The sequence below is a fragment of the Schistocerca piceifrons genome, chromosome 4 (assembly GCF_021461385.2).
Source record: "Schistocerca piceifrons isolate TAMUIC-IGC-003096 chromosome 4, iqSchPice1.1, whole genome shotgun sequence".
In the NCBI taxonomy this organism is placed as follows: domain Eukaryota; kingdom Metazoa; phylum Arthropoda; class Insecta; order Orthoptera; family Acrididae; genus Schistocerca; species Schistocerca piceifrons.
The window spans coordinates 616,667,284-616,689,666 of NC_060141.1; positions in this window are offsets into that span (position 1 = coordinate 616,667,284).

A 22,383-nucleotide genomic window follows, 5' to 3' on the forward strand; every position below is an offset into this window, starting at 1 on the left:
GCAGCGCTCTAGCCGAACACAAATCATCGTCATTCACGTCACCGAAGATACAGCGTTGCCAATTCCGCGAGATGGACAGGTCAGTTAGCATTGTAGTATCCCCTGCGACATCTGTTGACCGACCGGAAAACTATTTTTACGGTTGCCTGTTCCGCCGTAAGGAAAGTCAATCTGTTTCTTACATGATCTGGGGTGATACATTACCCATGTTAAATTGGACCGCTTACCAATTGCGGAAAAGGCCGATGTCGTGTTGATGTATGGCTATTGTGATCAAAATGCCCAGTGGGCTGTGCTATGTATGCTGCTCGGTATCCTGGACATCATCCAAGTGTCCTGACCGTTCGCCGAATAGTTACGTTATTTAAGGAAACAGGAAGTGTTCAGCCACACATGATACGTCGATCACGACCTGCAACAAATGATGATGCCCAAGTAGGTGTTTTAGCAGCTATTGCAGCTAATCCGCACGTCAGTAGCAGACAAATTGCTCGAGAATCGGGAATCTCAAAAAAGTCGGTGTTGAGAATGCTACATCAACATCGATTGCACGCGTGCCATATTTCTATGCACCAGGAATTGCATACTGATGACTTTGAACATTGTGTACAGTTCTGCCACTGGGCACAAGAGAAATTATGTGACGATGACAGATTTTTTTGCACGCGTTCTATTTAGGACGAAGTGTCATTCACCAACAGCGGTAGCGTAAACCGGCATAATATGCACTATTGGGCAACGGAAAATCCACGATGGCTGCGACAAGTGGAACATCAGCGACCTTGGAAAGTTAATGTATGGCGCAGCATTATGGGAGGAAGGATAATTGGCCCCCATTTTATCGATGGCAATCTAAATGGTGCAATGTATGCTGATTTCCTATGTAATGTTCTACCGATGTTACTACAAGATGTTTCACTGCATGACAGAATGGCAATGTATTTCCAACATGATGGATGTCCGGCACACAACTTGCGTGTGGTTGAAGCGGTATTGAATAGCATATTTCATGACAGGTGGATTGGTCGACAAAGCACCATACCATGGCCTGCACGTTCACCGGATCTGACGTCCCCGGATTGCTTTCTGTGGGGAACGTTGATGGACATTTGCCATCGTGATCCACTGACAATGCCTGACGACATGCATCAAGGCATTGTCAATGCATGTGCGAACATTACAGAAGGCGAACTACTCGCTGTTGAGAGAAATGCCGTTGCATGTATTGCCAAATGCATTGAGGTTGACGAACATCATTTTGAGCATCATTTCTCAGAAATGATAAGTTCACAAAGGTACATGTATCACATTGGAACAACCGAAATAAAATGTTCAAACGTACCTACGTTCTGTATTTTAATTTAAAAAAACCTACCTGTTAGCAACTGTTCGTCTAAAATTGTGAGGCATTTGTTTGTGACTATTACAGCGCCACCTATCACAAAGTGAAAAAAATGGTCCAGCTAAAACATTCATATTTCTTTATGTACTACATGAATGTGTAATAAAAAATGAGGGTTCCTATTTAAAAAAACGCAGTTGATATCCGTTTGACCTATGGCAGCGCCATCTAGTGGGCCAACCATAGCGCCATCTGGTTTCCCCCTTCAAGCTAGACAAGTTTCGTTCTTTGCAGTTCTTTCGTTTCACGCTTATTTCGTGACATATTTGGCCCAGTCACGATCAATGGACCACTCTGTATACTGAAGAAAATTAGGTCCTGTAATGGGTAGTGGTTACGTTTATGGACATTGTGTTCCCTCAGTTGGCTACCCTATCCGTAGTTCATTATCTCTGACTGTTATGGAGAGAGATGTTTTTGTATCTGTGGATAGTCAGCAGCTGCCTGTTGTTTATTACGTGCATTTGAAATCATAATTTACACTTTTTTGCAGGAGAATTTTTCGTCTACAGTTTTTTATTGTGTGCTTTGAACATTTATTATTATAGTGTTACTGTTGAAACAGTGATATGTGGGAAATATTTTGTATAAAACGACTGTTTACAACCATACACATTTGTGGACACAGTGCAATAGGTAACATAACGTGAAACACAACATAACCACTAGTGTCTCAATTATAAAATACCGGTTTTGTCATTTTGTTACTTTCATTTATTTTACAGTTTCTCTTCCACCATTATTATGAATGAATCGAAGGAAAACATTGAGCCCAGAGGAAATTTTACTCAGTTTAGATTCTGGTGATGATGCCAATTGTTCTAATTTTGATGTAATTACAAGTGATCAAGACAGTGATATTCCTGATGAAGATTCTGACGATGATAGTGTTGTTGGTGATGACATTGTTGCTAGTGATGATTTAGCTGTTGATAGCGCAATTCAGTAAATAACAGTGCAGACCAATAGTGCAACTACAAGTATAAGTTCCACAGTTTCGAATTCTCCAATATCTTCTTATATTATATGGTATCCAAACAAGGACAACGACTTCGTTGGTAACATTCCTGCATTCTGTGGCGTTTACAAAAGTAATAGTGATCCTTCAGTAGAAAAGACACCGTATTTTTACTACTGCAACTTGTTCACTCCTGAAGCACTGGACGTGATCGTTAGAGAGACAACACGGTACGCTTTTTCAAATGGTGAATGCAATTTCTCTGTGTCAGTAAGTGAAACTCATTGGTTCTTAGCGATTAATTTGATTATGACATATATAAAGTACCCAAATTATCGAATGTACTGGTCAAGTAACCCACCTTTGAGAATGGATCTTATTGTTGACATTATGTCACTAAAGATATTTGAGAAAATAAAAACGTATTTACATTTTGTGGACAATGGCAAAATCCCTGAAAACGACACTGACATATTTGTGAAGGTGAAACCTATTTTGGGCATACCGAAAGAGACAATTTCAGGGCCAGTAACTCTTATTGAATATCAATCTATAGATGAAATGATTATCCCCTTCAAGGATAGAAGCAGGGCAAAACAGTATATAAAGTCTAAACCAAAAAAAGTGGGGATTTAGAGCACAGGTACGCTCTAGCTCAGATGGATATGTGACTTTTTTTGAGATGTACCAAGGGAAAAAACAGGAACAGAATAATACACTGAGTCCTAACTTTGGTCCTATTGGGAATAATGTTGTAAGATTGAGCCAGGGGCTAGAAGGAAAGAATCACAAGATCATTCTTGACAATGTATTCACAACAGTCCCATTGCTTTTGTATCTGAAGCAAAAGAAAATTCATATATTGGGACCATAAGGTCAAACAGACTGAAGGGTAGAGAGGGTAAATTGACTAACAGCAAAGCTCTAATGAAATCAGGTCGAGGTTCAATGTCTATTGCTACTTCTAATGACAAAATTACAGTTGTGCATTGGGTGGTTAAAACACATGGTATCTACCTTTGCTAGAGGGATACCGACTGATACTGTCAAAAGATGGGATGTGAAGAACCACACTCGCATAGATATAGAAAGGCCATATGCTGTACCATGCTACAACAAATTCATGGGCGGAGTAGACATGACTGACTGAATGGTTGCACACTACCTGCACACAATGAAGAGCAAGAAGTTTTATTTGAGAATATTTTTCCACTTTTATAATGTTGCATTAGTAAATGCGTGGATTCTTTACAGAAGAGACACTGAAAGAAATATTTCTTTTGTGGAATTCAAGGCATCAGTTGCTACAACAGTTATAGAGCTTGGAAGCCTGCAAAGGAAGTGTGGCAGACCATGCTCACTTGATGAAAAGGCAATGCACTGGATGTTCTGCAGATATAAGACTGGCTGGAATAGCCCATTATCCTGCAAAAAAGGGAATGTAAGAGTCCTTCTAGATGCAGAGATAAAAACTGCAAAAGAAGAACAAGAAACATTTGCAAAAAATGCAAGATTCCTGTTGCCCAGAATGTATGGAGTTCTTCCACAATATATGACATGAACAATTTCATGTTACTTGAATTTTGCCATTATTTATCACATTTTTTGGTTTCTTTATGTTTTCACCATGTTTGCTCTAATGCAACCTGCTATCCACCTTGTACACAAATATGGCCACTTCCTATTTTCATTGTTGTACAGTAAATTGAAGCATTTATTGAAAATACTTATTTCTAATGACTTCTTTATATCTCAAATATAGTGTTAAAAATAATGGTCAGAATTGAAATTATGTTAAAAAATTCGTCCCTGAAGAGGTTAAAGTGTCCTCTTAGGCTCTTCAGTCACAGCAATTCAAGCTGTCCTCTTACGTTCCTTTCTAACAACAAATTCGGAAATCGCTAAATATTTATTTCATATTTCGTTCTCAAATGAGACTGTATGTAAATAACATCCTATAATGCAGAATATAGGTCTATTACATTTATAAGAAAGTAATAGAACGTGTTAACATCACTAACATGAAAAAAATACCATGTAATGGAATGCAAACTAACAACTTTCGACTCCAGAAACCACGATGTTATTCATTGTGCTAGCATTTAACCAAGTGATGTTACAATCCGGTCTTGGTTATCATACTCAGTCTTGAAGGCTTGTAATGTCGATGCATTATTATGTGGCATTTAATGATAATGGTGATGTGTTTGTGATAAATTGTCAATGTTCCACTACATTGAAACCATATTCTGCAAATTTCATTCTTAATTTGTAAATTGTTGATAATAATAACTCACTCCTAAGGAACACTCTTCTGTGAAGGCATTAATCATCGATAAATCACTACATGAAATTTTGTATTGTGGCAATATTTATAATAAATGATGTATAAATTATGTATTTTTGTAAACCTCCTGTATGTGCTCATGAAATCTTGTGACACGCCCCTGTTGAATGCTAATCAAAGTCGGTAGCTGATCATGGAGTCATCGATATTGTGTGTGACGCCAAAATGACGTCACATTTGCGGGAACTTTTGTGAAATGTGCACTACTGAAATATATGAAAGGAGAAAATGTTGGTGTTGTATGAGTACATTGAAGTACTGATACCACACTGAGCTCTTTTGATTGCATTTTGAATAACCGTTTTAAGTCTACTTTTATGTGTGAAAAATGCTTAGGATTGTTGAGCAAAATCTCTGGTCATGTGCAGCGACCATTTCTTGGTATTCATACACATAAAAGGTAAGAAATCCAAAGGTCTAAAACTGGCCTTTTCTTTTAACAGTAGTGAACCTCAGACAAGACTATGTAGCGTCCCCAGTGCTATATTACGAAAAGACTTAAAAAACAATATTTATAAAGAAGAGACATTCAAAAACTGAATAATATATTTTTACATGTAGCCGTAAAACAATAATTTCTCTGTCGAGAAATGCAAGGAAATGCAATGCAAAGACATAATTTATGACAAAATGATCTAGAGAGACGACAAGATATGCTCTTTTGTTAATTTTTTTTAGTCGACTTCACTTCTTCACTTGTCTTGATGATGTACAGACGGACATCTTGCGAGTGCTGGCAAATGTAAGCATATTTGTATGAGTTAAGCATATAATATACTGATTTAATATTATTGTGCACTTTTACTTTGTAAGAGGTGATCCCGAATTCATGTCCGCCTTCCTTGAATTAACCTGCATTCAAGTAATTTACAGTTCAACAATCGCAGCGGCCGATGCAGCCAACGACGCCATTACGTGGCGATATTAACTTATGAAAAATTAGCGGAAGCGGAAAACTCGCCCGCTATTAACATAATATTAATTTTTCTCCACAGCCGCCTGAGGTTGCAGAAAACGCTTAGCTTTAAGATTCTTATTTTCAGTACCATAGCCGAGACCCAGAGCCAGGACTCCGACTACAATACAATGGTTAACGGAGGTAAGAAAAATACTCTCGCGCGTGTATAGGTCGCAATAGTAATTAATAACTAAAGATCTTTTGCTTTAAAGTGAACTGACTAGCTGAGGAAATTAATATGAAAAGTTTATTACATTGTTCAGCTTATATGCTCATGTTTTAAGATTCAGTGAGTCTAACATTCATTAACGTAACAAATAATTTGAAATTAATATTGTTAAAAAGGAGAACTTCAGGAAAGCATTTAATCGTAAAATCAAAATTAAATGAAATATCATTTTTATTAAGGCCCACCACGTAAGTCGCCAACAATCAAAACATAATAATAATAATAATATATTAAATTACGACGGCCGACGGATGCGAGAACTGGTAGAAGTTAAGCGTTTTTCCTTCTTGTACATTTCTGGTAGCTACTTAATTTATTATCAGTCTGTTTGTTTTAAACTGTGTTATACTTCCCATATGGTACTATGAAACATGAAGAAACAGTTACGTGTTTTATTCAAAATCCAAATGATCGTGTAATATTCCACTCTTGGAGTTTGTGTGTGTGTGTGTGTGTGTGTGTGTGTGTGTGTGTAGAGAAATTAAGCGACGAAAGTTAAAGTCCGTATACATGCAGTTCCATATGGGACTTAGCCTCTGAAATGGTTATTTGTTAATAAATACGTTATTAATGGTTAAAATTGTAAACAATTAGGGTTGTATAGTGTTTATTAGTAAATGAACGGTTTATTATGGTCAGTTTGTAAAATATTGGATTTTCAATTTTTGACGTGGGTAAACGAATCATTGATGTCGATGCTGAAGTTCAGTCTGCATCCGCAAAAGACTGCTGGTCCATCCAATAAAGAGTGTGCAGCAACAGATTTGATGGTATTCTTTTTTTGTCAGCGGCGGATGTAGTCATTTCAACGTCTTCAATTGTTTTGTATATAGTCTGTCTTGCACGGCGACGACGACTGTATCTTCTGTATGGCATCTTGGCAGCGTTCAATGCAGTTGCCTGTGCAGCCTATCGAACATATCATGTTACTGAAAATGCAAATAAAGACTTTGGAAAATCTACATATATGTCACCCTCACCCTTTTCCTTGTATACACGTAATAGACGTAAATTATCTGTTAATGAAACTGTTTTTATATGGATTAAAGGTAAATGAACGGTTTAACGGTTTAACAATTTTAACCATTAATAACGTATTTATTAACAAATAACCATTTCAGAGGCTAAGTCCCATATGGAACTGCATGTATACGGACTTTAACTTTCGTCGCTTAATACAGAAGTTACAGTCGTCGTCGCCGTGCAAGACAGACTATATACAAAACAATTGAAGACGTTGAAATGACTACATCCGCCGCTGACAAAAAAAAGAATACCATCAAATCTGTTGCTGCACACTCTTTATTGGATGGACCAGCAGTCTTTTGCGGATGCAGACTGAACTTCAGCATCGACATCAATGATTCGTTTACCCACGGAAATGGATGGCTAACAGTCGCTGTTGTACGTGGTGGAACAGGAGTACCCAATGTATCTGGACTGGAAAGCTTCGTTGATCGGGACATCATAGCCTATCGAACATATCATGTTACTGAAAATGCAAATAAAGACTTTGGAAAATCTACATATATGTCACCCTCACCCTTTTCCTTACAAAACAATTGAAGACGTTGAAATGACTACATCCGCCGCTGACAAAAAAAAGAATACCATCAAATCTGTTGCTGCACACTCTTTATTGGATGGACCAGCAGTCTTTTGCGGATGCAGACTGAACTTCAGCATCGACATCAATGATTCGTTTACCCACGGAAATGGATGGCTAACAGTCGCTGTTGTATGTGGTGGAACAGGAGTACCCAATGTATCTGGACTGGAAAGCTTCGTTGATCGGGACATCATAGCCTGTGAAATATATGAGGGCTAGAAAAATATGACATGCTGCACTAGGCGAAATTTCAGCACTTATCTTAAATGTATATTTTGCACAAGTCTGATACAGAACATCTTCGTTCCTTACAAAGGCATTCTCACACCTCCATTGCATATTCTGCTTTGCAAGTAAGTTAACAAGAAATCAACAGATAGAATGTATCATAGTAATAGGGAACAAAAATCGGACACACACTGTAATCATTATAAAAATTCAGTTGCCTTTTTGGAAGTTACTTTCAATTTATTGCCTTTACCATTTAATTAATAGGGCTGAAATATTAGTACATAAGATGGGATCAAATTCATTTATATGTGTCATTATCCACTTTCCTTTGTGTAGGTGCCTATAAGGTTTATCTTCATAAACAAAAGAGATGTATTAATTCACACAGTCGTCAGTTGAATGCGCCAAAGATACACACACCAAAAAAAGTTTTGCATCACCTTGGTTCCGAAAGTTCTGGAACCTGTACAGAAAATTGGAATAGAGATAACCATCAACATCATTTCCGCTCTTTTTATTGCTCATGAAAACCAAACTGCATGTTGTACCACAATACAGCGAGACCTTCAGAGGTAGTGGTCTAGATTGCTGTACACACCGGTACCTCCAATACCCAGTAGCGCATCCTCTTGCATAGATGCATGCCTGTATTCATAGTGGCATACTATCCACAAGTTCATCAAGGCACTGCTGGTCCAGATTGTCCCATTCTTCAACGGCGATTTGACAGAGATCCCTCAGAGTGGTTGATGGGTCACATCTTCCATAAACAGCCCTTTTCAACTTACCCGAGGTATATTCGATAGGGTTTATGTCTGGAGAACATGCTGGCCGCTCTAGTCGAACGATGTCATTATCCTGAAGGAAGTCATTCACACGATGTGCACGATGGGGGCGCGAATTGTCGTCCATGAAGATAGCATTCATGTATCGTACAGTAGTTATAGCGCCTTCTATGACCACCAGCAGTGTACGTCAGCTCCACATAATGCCACCCCAAAACAGCAGGGAACGTCCACCTTGCTGCACTCGCTGGACTCTATGTCTAAAGCGATCAGCCTGACTGGGTTGCCACCAAACACGTGTCCGACGATTCTCTGGTTAAAGGCACATGCGACACACATCGATGAAGAGAATGTGGTGCCAGTCCTGAGCGGTCCATTCGGCATGTTTTTATGCCCATCTGTACTGCGCCGTATGGTGTCGTGGTTGCAAAGATGGATCTCGCCATGGACGTTGGGAGTGAAGTTGCGCATCATGTAGTCTGTTGTGCACAGTTTGAATCGTAACAAGACGTTCTGTGGCTGCACGAAAAGCATTATTCAACATGGTGCGGTTGCTGTCAGGGTTCCTCCGAGCCATAATTCGTAGGTAGCGCTCATCCACTGCAGTAGTAGCCCTTGGGCGGCCTGAGCGAGGCATATCATCGACAGTTCCTATCTCTCTGCATCTCCTCCACGTCCAAACAACATCGCTTTGGTTCACCCCGAGACGCCTGGACACTTCTCTTGTTGAGAGCCTTTCTCTGGCACAAAGTAACAATGTGGGCGCGATCGAACTACGGTACTGACCGTCTAGGCATGGTTGAACTACAGACAACATGAGCCGTGTACGTCCTTTCTGGGAGAATGACTGGAACTGATCAGCTGTCGGAGCCCTCTTTGTAATAGGCGCTGCTCATGTATGGTTGTTTACATCTTTGGGCAGGTTTGGTTCAAATGGCTCTGAGCAATATGGGAATTAACATCTGTAGTCATCAGTCCCCTAGAACTTAGAACTACTTAAACCTAACTAACCTAAGGACATCACACACATCCATGCCTGAGGCAGGATTCGAACCTGCGACCGTAGTGGTCATGCAGTTCCAGACCAAAGCGCCTGGAACTGCATGGCCACACTGGCTGGCAATGGGTGGGTTTAGTGACATCTCTGAACAGTCAAAGGGACTGTGTCTGTGGTTCAATATCCACAGTCAACGTCCATCTTCAGGAGTTCTGGGAACGGGGCTGATCCAAAATTTTTTTTGATGTGTAAATACTAAGTTGTATCATGACACATTAATTTTATCTGAGAGGGCAGCGGAAAAATTAAAAACAATGCACTTTCAGATTTTTAGAAACCTTATCTTGTTTTAATGCTTGTAACAAAGCTCTTCTGTTCTCGTCTGCCGTGATGTATAGACATGTATTTGTTCTCTATGTGTCTAAGAGCTAAAAAGTGGATAGTTCATGAAAAAAAAGTATTTTATTTTTACAAGCTCCAATTGTAGCAAGTTTTTTGATGAATGGGAATAATCCTCAAGAAGATGACCAGCATATTGTCATTGGTATTGTGCTATGAGAGAGAAGAGCTAATTAACATTAATAGGAAGAGATCTTTCAGGGTTAATCATTTCTAGTTCATGTTGCAGAAGACCGAAAGCAGTACATATCGTCATGTCCTGAATAGTGCTATGAAAAAAAAATTACAAAATTTAAAAAAGTCTTTCCCAATTTTCAGGCACTGCTGTGTATGACACTATCATCATACCTTTCTCTCTTGCCTAATTAATTGCATTTTTATACAATGGCAACCACTCCTTGAATGGTGCCATAGAGAAAAAGGATCAGGTTATTGTTTTGTAGAGGACAAGGGGTTATTTTTAGGAAATATGGTGCGAAACTGTGATTTAGTGTGTTTCAGTGCGCGATCCGCCAGCCTCATGGCAGACGGCAGACGAAGGCTGGCCTGCGCATTATGCAGGTCACACAGTTTTGCAATGAGCGTCGGTATGTGTGTACGCACATGGCAGGCATCAACAGCCAGAACGCAGCATTAGCAGAATTACGCAGGCGCGGGCCACATGTGGCGCGGTTGCATTAGCCAACTCATCGAGAACATTCCAATAAACACGACGCCGCGTAACTGGCGGATTCAGCAGCGGTCTGCACTATTTACAGGCATCAGACTTGGGCATTGGCATCGGTTCGACCGATTGGGCGTTCAGTCACTGTTACGTCGTCATCATCAGGGACGCTGTCCCCGAGGACCGGCCAACAGAGGGTGTTGCCCGCTGCTGCACTGGCGACTCCCAGCGTCATCACGAGCCGCAGCGTCTGCAGGAGGCGAGCTAGGCTGGGCCTCGTGCTGCTAACCTCCTACCGCCTGCGCAACCACTGACCGAGCACGGCGTCGCGTTCCCTGGGATGCGCGCATCAGCACGTCTCCACCACGACACGAGCGGTGGGGCTGAGCTACCGGAAAATGTATTGGGAGAACCAACAATAAAGAGGAAGATTGCTAAAAACAGCCACCTTCTTCTACCCAGCCATGCCCTACAACCCCGACCACGTCATCCGGCTCGGTCATCCATTACAGTTGAAATGTTATATGATTGCATATTTTGTAATCTTTCATTATATTAAGAGTAACTGTCTTTTTTCGTTTCATGGTTGGAATATTGTGGCCATCTTAACGGAGGAGGGGCAGATACATGATATACATAAACCAGGGAGAATTAACTGCAGAACTAATATCGAGAATAACGAAAAGAGCATCTTGAAGGTAGGAAAATTTACGACATATTTCTTACATGACTGCTCTTAGTAGCGCCTCTTCCAAGAGTCAACATAGCGCCCTTTTCCATCTTACATCTCCATTTGAAGAATTTTTTTCCGAAACGTAGATATTCATGTTAGGAAATTATTTTGATGTTGAGAAGTGTATCCATTCACTTACGTAATGCTAACAATGAGTTGTGTTACGTGCCAGTGACGCACTACAGATTAGGTTTTGAAGTGGTATCATCACAATTACGAGAAGGATGTTTTATTCCACAGTTTTTAGTAGTTTAATTATTTTATTGAAAGTAGCAGTAATGAGTAATCAGATAGGTCCATTGTTGGTAGGGCATAAGCGAATATGCAGGCACAAGATGTCACCAACGTGGATATAACACAAAGTGACAGTGAAGCTGAAATGTCAGTCGCTGTGACGATGGCCAACTATATGCTTTAAGTGCTATGGACACAGACACAGCAATGTTGTAATCCATGATGCTACTATAATTACATTACACGGAATGGCTTCTAAGTTTTTACTGAAAGCATTTTCTCCCATGGTGAGAATGAAAGTCGCAAAACAGCAAATTCATTAAATCATACTGTCACTGTGACACAGCCGCCTAATGGGAATATAAGTGAACGAAACATGGTGGGCACATCCAGTACCCAGAACATGACGCAATTGATGCAAGAGATAACGAGATACTTGGATATAAAATTCAATACACAACACATCAACTCAATGATTTAAAAGTGATTTTACAAAGGAACAAAAGCAAACTTTGACAAATTTGCTGAAAAACAAACACAAAATTTTAACTCTCTTAAAAACGAATAAAATCGAGCGTTTGACGGTCTTAAAGTTAATTTAACACAGCAGTTCGGAGACGCTAGTCAGAATTTACGTACTGACCTCTCTAATGTATTAATGGTTAAACTCGTAAACATCTGAAAGGAATTGAAAGCAGAGTTGCTCGCTGACTTATTCTATGATACAAATAACTTGAATCAAAAGGTCTAAGTGATGTACAAAATAAAATGCAACAGGCACAATCGCAAATATGTAAGAATTTGGGCACCCTGACAGGTGCTGTAAACTAGCTGCAGTCAGTACATTAAGATTCATCAGAAGAGGTACCAGAATTGTCTAAGCAACCAGATAATTTCAGTGTAAACACTCAGTTTGTGCACGAGATCAGGAAAGAATTGAGAAAAATGTAAAAGAATTAAAGGATAGGGCTGAAACATACATGCTAGACCAAGGTAGTACTCTTGTGCAATAGATAGATCAGGAACACAGAAGTTACATGGAAGTAGTCGAGGAGGTGATGAAGGAAAAAGAGGATGAACTATTGGCTAGGATAGATTTGGCCGTTAAAGTAGTGGAGGAAAAGTTATGTAGTAGCTTAGTCAATGTTGTAAAAGTAATAAAGGAAAATCCGACGCCAAGCAGTCAAGTGCCATTAGACCAGATAGATAATCCTAGTACCTATCTGCAGTTTGTTACAAGCCTGTCAGACGAAGTAGATTGTAATTACAGATGCAGCAGGTGCTGCCGACTACTGTACCAGTCACGCAACTGTACTCAGAATATAATCCCATGTACCAAAACAATACCATACTGGCAGCAGAGTACTGCATGTCTTTCCTCCTTATTTAGCAGATGAAGGTTTATTACGGCATAGACAGCTTCTTATTTTTTCATCGGAAGGCAAAAGAAAGAACATGGTGGTGTTCATAAGGATCTTTCATAATGTAATGTCTAAAAATTGGAAAGAGGGACAGAAATCAGTTTTGTACATGTAAGGCAATGTCTTCCTTTTGTGGGTCATGGACATGGCAAAAAGACACCACACTTATCAACAGTTTGAGGGAGCATTTTTAGATAGTTTGGTCTGCCGCAGTACAGGGGAGGTTGTGCTGTGAAGTTTTTAATCCATCATCATTCAGTAGCAAACATTGGGGGCTAAGAAAATATTTTGAGAGGTATTTGAATAAAACTCGATACTGATCGAATCCTGTCTCCCAAGTGGAAGCATTTAAGATTTTGAAAAGCTGTCTGCTAGCCCACATCCATGAAAAATTACTTACCATTCCAGAACATGACTTACAGTATTTTGTAGCGGTGCTTGATTCCTTTGACCTTATTTATGAGGAATGACCAGTGCAAACGCAAAATGTCAAAGCACAGGCTGATATCCCAAGATTTAAGTAATGGCCAGATGAAATGGTAACAGTAACCAACACAGTTGGCAATTGTACCCACCTCGGAACAATTGTAATAGCAACCACTTCGGCAACAGAAAAGGCCAAAAATGTAAACGAAGTTACAAGAACAATCAAGGACAAAATTTTAACCGATTGGGCTATACAGGTCAGAGCGGGTACAGCAGCAAGAGCACAATGCACTGCCGACTGCTGGCAACAACCAGTGTGGCAGTTGGAAAGGACAAAACACAAACAGAGAACCAAACAATCCGCTAAAAGCTGGTTAGAGTCACCATAACCCCAATTATGTTTGAAATATTGGGCAACGCCATCGAGATTTCGAATCAAGAGGTGCACATGACACAACTGGAGGAACCAAACCCACAAAGTACACTTGGTTGACATTATTTCAAATGAGGAGGTCAATACTGTGGTTAGCCAGGAAAACAACAGGTCTCTATAGGCCCCCATTTGATGACCAATGAAGGGGTTGGAGCCATAAAGATAATTAAAAACTGTTTTATTAGATATGATTATAGTGCAGATTTCAAAGATTAACTGTCCCAGGAAGAGTTCACTAACCATTAAAGGGAAGGAGAGGAAACAGTGCAAGTAAAAGTTAATGCCCAAATATTCGACATACATGTACCTATGGTATTAGATACTGGCACCATAACTAAAATGATATATCAGCGACTATTTGATGAATTGCAAAAGTGAGGCTGCATACCAGCACTTCCAGTTCAGAACCGCAAAATAAAGACAACAGTAAGAAGCAAGTCTAAAGTGGTCAAATTTCAAGTATTAATACCTGTTAAAATTGATAATTTTTCTTTACAATGTATTATTCTAGTGGTTGAGAAATTAATAATAAATTGCTTTATTGGTGTGGAAACTTTTAGAATATGTCAGGCACAAATTGACATAGGAAAGGGGAAAAACTATTTTACAATAAACGACCAACAATTCTCGGCAGATTTGGTTAAAGCAAGCACCAATGAAAATAAAGGAGAGCACACCTCATACAATTATTTTATACAGCTGTCATGTTTTTAAATATGCAAGGGGTTGAGCAGTTACCAGAAGAGGTCATAGATCCTAACATGCTATGCAACAAGGTAAGTGAATCTATGTGCTTGACCAAAGGCCAAAAACAGAAGCTTTAGTAACTGATAGTAATATATATATACATATTTTTTGGGAGACGCACTGGTGTAATAAAATGATATAAATATAAAATGGAGGTGTGCCCCCACAAAACTTTCTGCTTCTCTTCCTACACCACTCCATGGGTGAACAAAGAGGCAATGAGAAGGGAAATTAATAGAATGATAATACTGGGAAATTATACAGCCTTCTTTCTCCCCATACTGTAGTCCTGTCTAGGCTGTTGGTCAGCTAGATGGTAGTGTCCACCTCGTTCTTGATTCCTGATGGATAAATAAAATTATTGTACCAGTTAGGACATACCCTGATAACCTAGAGGAACAATTATTCAAATTCCTTAATGACAAATGTCTTACTGATAGATCTGAGAGCCTCATACTGACAGATTTGCATCACATGACGATAGCAGAGAATATACAGCCTTTGTTTGGGGGGGGGGGCAGAAGTTCTGAATTCTGTATCTTACCATTCGGCCTGAATTCAAGTGCGGCCGTATTAATTTCCGCCGTGGATCAAGTCCTGGAGCCTGAATTACTTAGCAGGACAACTGTTTATGTTGATGATCCACTAACACCCACCCACTGGGCAGAAAATCTAAGATTGTTAGTGCAAGTCCTATACAGGTTTTCGAAGTTTGGATTCTCAGTCAAACTAATGATATCTCATTTTGGTAAAGAATGGGTTAAATTCCTTGGCCACATAATACTCCACAAGATATACCCCCAGACCCATAGAAACTTGGCGCAATCAAATACTGTCCTCCACCACACATTACGACGCAGCTAAAGGCTTATCTAGGCCTGGTATAATTATTTAGAACATCTGTACAGCTTTTGAAAACTAATGCCTTATAAATATTCTAAGAAAGAACCATCTATGGATATGGACTTACCAGTGTCAGGCTGATTTTGGCAGCATAAAGGAACTTCTGTTGAATGACAATATTTTACACCATCCTGATATGGCTCAAGATTTCTGTTTATGTACTATTGCATCCTCTCAAGGGCTAGGAGCTTGTGTGACCCAGATCAATGACGAGGCTGGGGAACTTACCCCCAAGGTGAGTAGTTTAGCTAGTCAAACATTATCTGAGTTTGGATAGTCATATTCCATAACAGAATTCGAGGCTCTCGCAGTAATATGGGGGTTTAAAAAGTTTGAACACTTCCTGTTGGGGTAGACTCCCTAAGGTTTATTGCGACCATCAGTCCCTGTCCTTTGTTTTAATTTTCAAACTTTTACATCAGAGAATAGCCAGATGGTGCTTGTGCTGGCGAGAGTTCAACTCTGAGATCTTATATACTAAAGGTAACCAAAATGTAATTGCGGATGCCATGTCAAGGCTACTACGGGGACTTGACAAAGTCCTAGAATTTATGGAACATGATTCAGAAATCAGGGTTTAGTTAATGCAAAATAAGACGCAACAACCATAACACATCAAGATGTGTGAGAGTATGGAACAGCTGCAACAAGCAGATCCAAGATGGCGGAAAGTAAGATTGAAATTACTACAAAATGGCGAACGTAATTTAAGGAATTTTTTTATGCTTTACATAAGGGTCTTGTTTCACTAACACCACCCACATCACAGCCAGTGAAGTGTTTGTTTGCCAGACGACTATGAGGACTATTTTATATTGCTTATTCAGAATGTTTGGGGTCACTATGGCGTTTCCAAGTGCACTAGCAAAATAAATACCTACTGTTATTATCCTAGATTGCGGCAGAAGGTCACACAGGTGATACAAAAGTGTATTATATGCCAACAGACTAGACATTCAAACAATCCCAAATTAATCGAGCTGCACCCAATATTGCCAAAACGACCTTCAGAAATAGTATCTTTGGATGTGGGTGGGACCTATCCACAAGGGAAACGAGGAATAAAATATATTGTTACTTCGTACCGTGTTTTTTCAGAATATGTCAAACTGTATGCTATGCTGTCGGTGACTGCAAGTAACATCATTAGAAGAATCACAGGAGACTGTCTCTTGAGGAAAGGAAAGCCAGAAATATTATTAACTGATAATGCATCATATTTTGTAGATAACCAATGGAAAGAATTTATTAACACTAACAGAATTAAAAACATACTAGTCTCGTGATTCCACACAGAGGCAAGCCTGGTGGAGAGAATATTTAAAGAATTCAGAACGGACAAAGGACTCAAGTCATAGTTATTTAAGATTTCGATTAAATGTCATAGAGCCATAAAAAAAACTGAAACACTTCCATCGCCGAACGCGAGATTTATTTTAATAATCTGTGTACTCTCTAAATGCACTGTAGTAATATGCCTGACACACAAAACACGTGATGTAGTGAAGGGAGGGAGGCATGACACACTCATAGTGAGGCTAGGTTACAGGCCAGCATCTGCTGAAGCATAGTCCAATGCACTGCATAGCCAGCAGCCTGAAGCAGCTTAGCAAAGGGACACCAATCAAACTGCATTTTAGAAACTTTACAATGTAAATTAACAACTGCAGAAATGAAGAGTCTACAATACAAAGCTAAAACTGAAAGGAGAGAAGAATCAATCTCAGGAATATTTACAGCAGATAGAAGAAAAAAATATTTACAAAAATTACCTACAGTACTATGTACAGTATATATACATTTACTTGTGACTATATAAAAGCTACGCTAAACGCTATAGGAGGATATCTATGTACATTGAAGGAAGGAATAGGTGTAAAGTTTTGAATAATCTACAAAAGATAATGATATTGTGGCCTGCCTCGGACAACACTTTTAATTTCAGGTGCAATAGGTAAATCAAAACGAGAGCTCTATTGTAAATCTTCGCTCTCTTGTAACACGAGATGATGATGAATACAGCTGCATACTGAAGGAAAATTAATATGTGTATACGGAAAAAGTGATGCATTAGTAGCCACTGAGTAACTGTGTGCGTAGTTTTCAGTTAGTATTAAGTTTCCTTCCAGTGAATGCTGCACGAACACTTAGGTGTTAGGTACCAAAGCAAAAGGGCCGCACCATAACATAAAAATTATAAGTATTAAAATATGTGTGTGACTGTGACATTGTGGATGTGTGGATATGATAAGGCTACAGTACGTCAGACGTTATGAAAGTTAAACTGAGGTCTTGTACTGCAATCACAGGTGGTCAGACCAATATAATAAGCATAAGTTGCTGATAAGAGCACCAAGCACGTGTGTTCATGGTACATTTGCACATGATCATGAGCTACCCGAACATTGTCTTACAGTTATTCAGTAACACAATCTTCATAGCGACATATATATACAGGGTGATTATAATTAAAGTTAAACTTTCAAAACGCTGTAGAAATAACAGCACTGGTCACAATGACGTCAAATTGCGACGGAATATTATCGGAGAAGTGGGAAAACGTATGACAGAAGAACAAAAATAGTGTGAAAATGGATCACTAGATGGCGCTGTATGTGTCATAATACGTAAATAAAACACCTGTCATTGGCATGACCCATTGAAGTTGGTATAAATACGCCAGGTACATGGCTTTTCCTCTTTTCGCTTCTGAGACGTTCGCCATGACCGTCTCAATGCAGGATCGCGCTCTGCTTGTAAAGCTGTATTACAAGAAAGATGACTGTGCACACATCGCTCTGCAGTAGTTCCGAACACTGGATGTTTGAAAAAAAGGTGTTGATCCGATGACTGCCGTGGGTCTGGAGGAAATGATTCGGAAATTCTAAAAGACGGATTCTTTTGGTGTGCAACGTGGTAGAGGGAGGAAACGAATTCATTCGTCGTCAGTGGAAGCAGTGGCCACAGCAATGTAGGAGGAGACGAGTGGTGATGTGCGAACGTGTAGCTCATGGAGAATTGTCCATACATTGGACATACCCATGAGCATGGTGCATAAAACCCCACGAAACATCCATCTTTGTTATCCATTCAAAATTACCAATGTGCACGAGTTGCTTCCTGTTGACCTGTCAGCAAGAGAGACCTTTGCTTTAGAATTTCTTGCTCACATGGAAGTGGACAATGATTGGCCATGGAAGATTTTGTGAACAGACAAAGCTCCTTTCCATCTGACAGAATATGTCAATACACAGAATTGTCGAATATGGGCAATGGAGAATCCGCGTGCGATTCAACCAGTATCATTTCATCCTGAAAAGGTCCCTGTGTGGTGCGGGTTTACAGCATCATTTATCACAGGACCATATTTTTTCGAAGAGACAGGTGTAAGCGCTATGAGTGACTTTTGTGCAGCCACGTCATTCCAGCTCTCCAACAGTATGGATGTGTGGATGGGATCATTTTTATGCAAGATGGTGCACCTCCGCACATTGCAAATCCAGTTAAGTAGCTGCTGAAGCGCCATTTCGGAAATGCTAGGATTATCAGCCGCCATTTCCCTACAGCCTGGCTGTCCCACTCACCTAATCTTAATCTGTCTAACTGATGGCTGTGGGATTATCTGAAAGATCTTGTGTTCAGTGTTCCAGTTGCAAACTTAGCTGCATTGTAGGCACACATTCTGAACATGACCCCAGAAATACTTTGATCAGTTGTGGAACATGGTGATCTCAATTTCAACTTGTTGCAGAAGACAGTGGACAGCATTTTGAACATCTTTTGCGCCAGTCACACGGAAATTAATGATCCGATTTGATTTTGATTGATGTTTTTTAAACGATTTTTGGCCTCAGGATAATTAAAAACTGGTGTGATTGATGCTTATTATGCAGTTTTTGGCCTTGTGAGAATAAAAAATTGGCCTCAGGACAGTTAAAAACCGATTTTTCTCATCCGATGTGATATGAACTTGCCTTGGTGGATGGGCTTACGAAACTAACAGTATCACACTTCTACACCCATGCACATTGAGCACTACAGTTTGTTTAACGTGAAATGTACACCTTAACGCATTGTTGTACTACTCATTTGTAATTTGTAGTCGACCACTATTAAATTATGATGCTTACAGCGCCATCTATTGCTACATTTTGTAATTATTTATTTTTCTTCTGGCATACGTTTTTCCCCTTCTCTGATAATATTCCCCTGCAATTTGATGTCTTCCGACTAGTGGTGTTATTTCTACAGCGGTTTGAAAGTTTAACTTTAATTATAATCGTCCTGTACACATCATAATACACAAGTTTGACTTACTGTAGTGAAAAAGGTATAAATCACAAACACTGAAGGACAATTATTGTAGGTATTTTCAGAAAGGTGATGTTGATGAAGAGGTATGGGGTAGATTCAAGGGAACATTAGTAAGTGGGGCAGAAGCAACAAAAAGAGAGGGAAAGAAACACCCTGGTGGAATGATAAAACAAAGGATATAGTACAGAAGAAGAATAGAGCCTTTAGGCTATGGTTCCAGTAGAGAATAGTAGACACAGAGAGAAGAGTATCAAGCAACAAAGAAAGAAGCAAAAAGAGTAGCGGCGGAGGAGAGACGAAAGTGGATGGAACAGTGCACTAGAATGATGGAGAAGGGTTATATGGGATGAAGAGCGGTACGACAGATTATGCCTGAATGGTGAACAAATGTGGCTAAGATGTAGGGAATAAGGAGGAACTCAGGAATATGTTGAAGGAGTATTTTGAAGAACTCCTGTACCTGAATGGAGACCTGGATGAGGAGAAACAGGCTGAGAAGAAAAAAGAGGAGGAACAGCAAATAGAAAAAGACCTTACATGGGGAGAAGTGGATGAGGCATTGGGCAAGATGAAGGGAGGGGGGAGTCAACAGGTCTGGATGAGCTAAGAGTAGAGATGATGAGAGCAGCAGGAGAGGTGGGGATACAATGCCTATATCGAGCAATGAAAATTGTATGGAGACAGAAGATGATCCCAGAAGACTGGAAGAAGGGAGTAATTGTCCCGATCTTTAAGAAGGGAAATAGAAAAGAGTGCAAGAACTATCAGGGGATAACATTGATAAGTCGTTGTGCAAAGATTTTTGAGAAAATTTTGGAAGCACGAATTTGGACAAAATTAGGAGGGAGGAGAGAATAGCAACATGGCTTCAGAACAGGAAGGTCCATGGTGAATCTAATTTTTGCTGAAAGACAACAGCAGCAACAGCATTATGAATATGGAATAGATCTACTAATGACCTTTCTGGACCTTGAAAAAGTGTATGATAGTGTATGTAGAAGCAAAGTATGGAAATCCCTGGAGGGCAGAGGAGTATCAAAACAGATTATTTGGAGAATAAGGGAAATGTACCATAGATGTGTGAGCTGTGTGAAAGTGGGAGGAGAGAGACAGCTTGGATTGAACAGAAGAATGGCTTGAGGCAGGGAAGTGCATTTGCACCATTACTCTTCATTGTAGTGATGGCTGATGTAATGAGTACAGCAGCAAAAGTAATTGGTAAGGAAAGATGAAAGAGATGGTGCGTGCATACGATCTGATGATTTGGGGGAATATGGAGGAGGAAGTATAAGAACAGTTGGATTTATGGGAACGAAAAGTACTAGAATATGGGATGAAATTTAGTATAAGTAATAGTGAGATGATTATCACAAGGACGAAGGAGAGAGGAACTACTGGAATAACAATTGGTGTGGAACGATTGAGGAGAGTGGAGAGTTTCAAGTACCTATGAAGCCTGATGCAGGAAGATGGAAAAAACGACAGAAAAATAAATGAGCAGGGGCGAAAAGCAGAAGCATTTTGGAAGATTGCCAAGAGTGATATGGAGCAAGGATGTACCCCAGATCAGTAAAAGGGTTATATACCAGTCATACTATGTCCTGATCCAGACATATGCATCCAAAACCTGAGTTATGCAAGGAAGAGAGATAAGCAAAGTACAAGCTAGTGAAATGAAATTCTTGAGGAACAGTACTGGAGTGACAAAGTCACACAGGTTAATAAATGAGAGGATCAGAGAGTTAATGAAGATGGAACCATTATGGGAGATAGAGAAATCAAGGCTGAGATGGTATTGGAATGTTAAGCGAAAGGAGGAGAAGAGAATACCCAGGAGGACACATGAAATGAAACTGGAAGGAAAGAGACCAAGAAGAAGACTGAGAGACAAATTGCTGCAAGGAGTGGAGGAATGCGTCCAGAAGAAAGGAGAAGACTGGACCAAGGTGAAGACAGAGGGATGGTGGTAAGAAAGAAGATGATGGAGAGATTTATATTCCAAACAGACCCAGCTAGAGGCTGGCAACTGTCCAAGATGATGATGATGTCGATGACTTGTATAACATGGTATTGTACCATCAGAATTCACCAGTAGGAAGGAATAAGTGACTTAACAAAAAACGAATAAATGTTCACCAAGAATGTACTCAGTGGTTCTCTTATAGATAAACAAAGGACTGGACTAACAGGGTAAAATGAATTCTTTTCTGTATAACGATCCCTTTAGAGTCATAGACACCTTCTAGTAGACTTGCAAGAGGCATGGCTAAATGTAGCTATGTCGGCTTATCGTGATTTACATGCCATGAAGATTTCTTCTCTTCACCTTCTGGACTAGCAGACCCTTGCATCAGATAGGATGTAGGAATAGAGGTTTATGCACATCATATGAAACTTATGTACACATGTCCTGTGAATATTCAAAGATGAAACTTAAACTGGGTTGACTAATGTCTTATGTGAAGCAAAACTTAAATATGGTTAATGAACATTTAAAATCAAAGTTAGGGACCTAGAGCAAAAGGTTGTGAAATGTTACAAAATCGTAATGTAATGCTGCAAATGTCAATGAAAGAGAGGGAACTATAAAGTA